The sequence below is a fragment of the Ooceraea biroi genome, chromosome 2 (assembly GCF_003672135.1).
Source record: "Ooceraea biroi isolate clonal line C1 chromosome 2, Obir_v5.4, whole genome shotgun sequence".
Lineage (NCBI taxonomy): Eukaryota > Metazoa > Arthropoda > Insecta > Hymenoptera > Formicidae > Ooceraea > Ooceraea biroi.
In genome coordinates this window covers 12496322-12502321 of record NC_039507.1, presented here as the reverse complement: position 1 = coordinate 12502321, position 6000 = coordinate 12496322, and the positions used below count along the sequence as shown (strand labels likewise).

General features: G+C 43.0%; 1 protein-coding gene across 2 annotated transcripts in view; it reads left to right on the top strand.

Moving 5' to 3' along the window:
- Nucleotides 1–1020: 1020 nt before the first annotated feature.
- The window catches only part of LOC105283719 (protein artichoke), an 82547-nt gene continuing 77567 nt past the window's right edge, over nucleotides 1021–6000 (top strand). Inside the window, exon 1 of one of the 2 annotated variants that reach the window (XM_026967969.1) lies at nucleotides 1021–1383. The gene's annotated coding sequence lies outside the window, so the exon portion shown is untranslated. The remainder of the gene's footprint in view (nucleotides 1384–6000) is intronic. The other variant, XM_026967968.1, reaches the window with a different exon arrangement.

Sequence of the window (6000 nt, the reverse complement as noted above, 5' to 3'; positions counted from 1 at the left end):
CCCCTTTCTCCCTTTCTTTCTCTTTGTCTCTTTCGTTTTCCTAGCCTGTCGTTCTCTTCGCATTTGATCGTCGTGCTCTCTCGCCGTCGTTCCGATGAGCACGTCTGCGAAGCATAAAAAGTAAAAGAGCAGCGAAAGCGATTCCCTTGTACGACTAATATTGTATGTCAAGGCGAAAGCAAACGTGTGTCGTCGCTACAGAGAGCTTAACTTTTTGATAACGCGAGCTCCCGAGGAAGTTTAACCGGTATGAAATGCAAGGATAGATAGACGCTAGGTAGTATGCAAAAGTCTGGTAAGCGCTAACGTCATAGTGTTGCTATACAATACTAGTCGACGAAACTCTTCTTTTTTTTCTCTGGAATAATTATCACAAAATTCTAAAAAAAACTTCGTAAATTCGGTGTAGGTCACTATAAAATTTCTTAAATTTTTTAATGGTAAAAACAAACAGCATCTCACTCGATGAGCTCAACGATTAATTACGCCATCGTGGAAATGTTCGTCCCCGAAATAAATTTCAATTAGCATCACCGATGGTAATTAATGGCACGTACACAGTACTTGCGCACCAATCACTCGCGAAAAGCATTTCAAATTAATACGTCTTCACTCATTCCTCTACTGCCCCCCCCCCCCCCCGGCGTTATATGCGCTCATTCCGGCGTCCCTTTGCTGTTGGTGATAAATAACAATGAATAAACACGCCACAGAGAGGACCATGTCAATATCCAACGTTGGCTTCGTTCAGAGCGCGGTTAAATGCGCGGAAATCGGGATCTCGACTTGATGCACCGGCTTGATGCACCGAGTTTATGAATAAGACCGCCGGACACTCCGAAAGTTACTCGAAAGCGCTCGAACAACGGATGGATCCGCAGTAAGTACCTGTCACAGCGAACAGCGTCACAACGACTGACGCGTACAATGACAATCCCGCACGACGACGTACTGACGTCCCTTAATCCACGCTGACGGAAATGCATACACTCGGGACGGCGCCGTAAACCGGAAGCGTAAACCGAGGCGGCGATCCCCGTCGGAGAATGTTCCTGCCCTCGACGACTATCGAGACGGACTTGTCGTGGACTCGTTGAAAGCTGCTCGCGTTTCGAGGGCGAGAGATCGACGGACGACGACGAGGGTGCGACGCAGCGCACCGCACCGGGTGGCGCGGTAATCCGACGTGATCGCCCGAATGGGGTAATCGTCCACGGGAAAAACAGTGATGGCACGTCGAGATACAATTCATCTCGGCGTGCGTGTGCGCGAGTGACTTGCTTCATCAGTGCAGACGTGGTGCGAAGGAAGGAAGACCGGGCTTCGTGTCAGTACGCGCGGATCATCGTGACCTGTGTCTTCGTGACTCGTACATGCACACATGTGAGTTGATGTCGATAATTCGAACATTTTGTCGACCGAATGAAATGGAGGACTTCCCATTTCGCAGTTTTTTTCATTATCAAATTATTTTATTACTTGAAGTTACTTGTATGTCTTATGGGTGTTTAAATTTAAGTATGTAAGTACACATCACTTGCAAACAATGCGTGGTCAGCGTATAGTCAGGCACTATTCGCATTTCGCGCGGTCGGCAATGTATAAAAATATAAAAATTATAAAATATTATATAGGATATACATGCGTTTACATAAGTGATTCTTTTTTTTTACTGTCTTTTGTTCATTTCTTATTCGCGTAAAACAATGGAACGTCTATCGTGCACGCAAGAGAACGGGCAGACAACCGAGTTTTCGCACCGGATGTAACCTGATAAAAACCGGAAATTTAATATCGCTCGAATTTGTATATTCGAGTGAAGTTTGCATTACAGGACTGTGCGTAACTCATGCTCGCGCGATAGTAATCCACTTACAAAGAAACTGCGCAGGTGCGTAAGTTGGAACTTTTGCCAACCTCGCTACGCGCGCGAAATTGATGACATATCTTTTACGGGGCTTGTAAAAGTTTGTAATGCACCGAGCGCGTAAAATTTAGTTAAAGCTACCAAAAAGTAACAACAGAATAACAATAATAATATAGAGAGAAGATTAATAGAATTTTTCTATATATTAAAAGTACATAAAAAATCTATACAGGGTGTCCCACTTTAACTTTTACGCTTGAAACTAATTAATATCTCGAAACCACGGCAATTTCAGGAAAAATGTTTCAGACAAAAGTTGCAGAGTTGGAAGGGGGCCATTCAGTGGCGGTAACAGATTGGTCATTCGGGGTCATTTTCAAGGTCATTTAAAGGTCAAGTCCAATTGTTTAAACAGAAACCCATACTTTTTATTGCAGAGTCTGATTCTCTGTCGAAAAGTAAGTAACTTTTGTCCAAAACATTTTTTAAAAACGCCCTCCTTATCCCGAAAACTTAGGTTCAACCTTTAGCGGACCAATGATAATAACTCGCTTTATAACAGACACTGAAGTTTTTTTTTAGTATTTTACTGTTTACCGTCAGCATTAACGTTACCCAGTGTGCACCACGTGGAGGTTGCTGATCGGATTTGCACACCTTGTGGCCCTGAAAAGGGCCGATTACTCCGCTTTACATGAGATACGCTAGTGCTGACAGTAAATAATAAAATACTAAAAAAAATTTCAGTGTCTGTTATAAAGCGAGTTATTATCATTGGTCCGCCAAAGGTTGAACCTGAGTTTTCGGGATAAGAAGGGCGTTTTTTAAAAAAATGTTTCGAACAAAAGTTACTTACTTTTCGATGGAGAATCAGAATCTGCAATAAAAAGTATAGGCTTCTGTTTAAAAAATTGGACTTGACCTTTAACTGACCTTGAAAATGACCCCGAATGACCAATCTGTTACCGCCACTGAATGGCCCCCTTCCAACCCTGCAACTTTTGTATGAAACATTTTTCCTGAAATTGCCGTGGTTTCCAGATATTCAAGCGTAAAAGTTAAAGTGGGACACCCTGTATATGGAATTAATAGTTAACTAGCCAAATACCTAGAAGCAATTCAGTTCGAGCATTTGTATTTTGAAATAGTATTTGTCTCTCATAAAATCAATCTTGCATTTATATTTGGCGTGTACTTGGCGTTTCCAGGTCGCACTGTATTCTTGTAAATTTGTACGTGATGATTTTCTTGATGATTTTCAATAATGACTCGTAAATCTTTTTATTTGAAAATATTACAACAAACACGTTTTTAGTTTTGTTTTAGACTAGCAAAGTGATTATAAATATCTCTTTTAATTACTTAGTCGATAAAAATAATTTACACATAAAATACAGATTATAGATAGGACAGTATGTTTTAATGCGGTCACGGCACGCCAAGTGCACGCCAAGTATAAATGCAAGATTAATTTTATGACAAATACTATTTCAAATTACAAATATTCAAACTGAATGGCTTCTAGGCACTTGGTTTAATTATTGATTTCATATACATATAGAATTTTTATGTACTTGGCGTACTTTTGTTACCTTTATAAGATTTTTTTAGTAATAATATAGAAAGAAGATTAAGAAAAGTTTTCTATATATTATACATGCATTAATGCATATATATTAGTAGTTGCGTTATATTGATTACTTTATACTCCATAATTTTATCAATGATCTCGTGTTTTCCATTGCGGATGAATACGAAAGTATACAAGAAATGTTTAATTAAAATGTTTGTATCTTAAGAGAAACTTTTGCGTATACTTTCCATCTAACTTTTTATAAACCTCCATGTGGTCTTATAAGCACGTCCTTCGCACCACGTCTGCACTGATGAAGCAAGTCACTCGCGCACACGCACGCCGAGATGAATTGTATCTCGACGTGCATCACTGTTTTCCCGTGGACGATTACCCCATCGGGCGATCACGTCGGATTACCGCGGCCACCCGGTGCGGTGCGCTGCGTCGCACCCTCGTCGTCGTCCGTCGATCTCTCGCCCTCGAAAACGCGAGCAGCTTTCAACGAGTCCACGACAAGTCCGTCTCGATAGTCGTCGAGGCAGGAACATCTCCGACGGGGATCGCCGCCTCGGTTTACGCTTCCGGTTTACGGCGCCGTCCCGAGTGTATGCATTTCCGTCAGCGTGGATTAAGGGACGTCAGTACGTCGTCGTGCGGGATTGTCATTGTACGCGTCAGTCGTTGTGACGCTGTTCGCTGTGACAGGTACTTACTGCGATCATCCGTTGTTCGAGCGCTTTCGAGTAACTTTCGGAGTGTCCGGCGGTCTTATTCATAAACTCGGTGCATCAAGGCCGGTGCATCAAGTCGAGATCCCGATTTCCGCGCATTTAACCGCGCTCTGAACGAAGCCAACGTTGGATATTGACATGGTCCTCTCTGTGGTGTGTTTATTCATTGTTATTTATCACCAACAGCAAAGGGACGCCGGAATGAGCGCATATAACGCCGGGGGGGGGGGGGGCAGTAGAGGAATGAGTGAAGACGTATTAATTTGAAATGCTTTTCGCGAGTGATTGGTGCGCAAGTACTGTGTACGTGCCATTAATTACCATCGGTGATGCTAATTGAAATTTATTTCGGGACGAACATTTCCACGATGGCGTAATTAATCGTTGAGCTCATCGAGTGAGATGCTGTTTGTTTTTACCATTAAAAAATTAAGAATTTTATAGTGACCTACACCGAATTACGAAGTTTTTTTAGAATTTTGTGATAATTATTCCAGAGAAAAAAAAGAAGAGTTTCGTCGACTAGTATTGTATAGCAAACACTATGACGTTAGCGCTTACCAGACTTTTGGCATACTACCTAGCGTCTATCTATCCTTGCATTTCATACCGGTTAAACTTCCTCGGGAGCTCGCGTTATCAAAAAGTTAAGCCTCTGTAGCGACGACACACGTTTGCTTTCGCCTGACATACAATATTAGTCGTACAAGGGAATCGCTTTCGCTGCTCTTTTACTTTTATGCTTCGCAGACGTGCTCATCGGAACGACGGCGAGAGAGGCACGACGATCAAATGCGAAGAGAACGACAGGCTAGGAAAACGAAGAGACAAAGAGAAAGAAAGGGAGAAAGGGGAGAAACATAGAAATACAGAGAAAGATGAGAAAAAGCGGATGAGACGAAGCATTAATTTGCATAGGATGCCTTAATAACCGCATCTCCCGCGTACGCGCACGTACAGAACTTTCGCAGGGTGGTAAGCAAGAGCCTCGTGTACTCTGTTAATTGCCCACTGGTCGCTAATTGAAGTTCGTGCGATGCTTGGCCGCAGTGCGCTGCGCGTATACGTCCGGGTCGGACTTTTCGGTCGCGAATTCTCGCGTGTACGGAAGCTACCACGCCGGAAACTGTCAGCGCGGTTTGCCCGCCGCGCTAACCTCGGTTGCGTACGTACGGACGGCCGTATCTATCTACTTCGTTACACGATTGTCTGCGGCAAACTACGCGTATTTACATCGGCGGGAATTACAACATGCGTTGCATATGGACGCGACCGACAAAGCGCGGACAACCCCGTCGACGAGCACCTCACCCACGATTGCGCGAGTGGTGCGGTTCTCGTTGAAGAGAGCTTCGAAAAGTTACCCCCATTATGGACGTCCGGGTGCTCTCGACTCGATTCGCTCATATGCGCCAGGCAACATGAACCTGAAGCGGCATGCAGCGAGAGAAAGCGTTTAATTCCTCGCGGATCTCGATTTCTGTGCTAGTGCTGGCTTGTTATTAAATATCGACGTATTATACGCGTGAAATTATAATGGTTTCTCGTATGAGTGTTTCACATTGAAAATCACTGTTAAAATCGAGGAATACGCGTCTATCATTCTTCATTTTGTTTTTAGACAGATCGGATCCGTTTAGCATTAAAAAGATGGAGAACGTGATATTTGAAAATTGAAATCATTTTTTTGCACAAAATTATAGCAACAGAGAACATTCTATTGATTTCGGTTACGCATTAAATGCGTGTCCCTGTGTACAATAGATCGCTGATTAAAAGGACTTGCCCAAATCCAGTCCGGTGATTATCGGATCAAAGCGGTAACT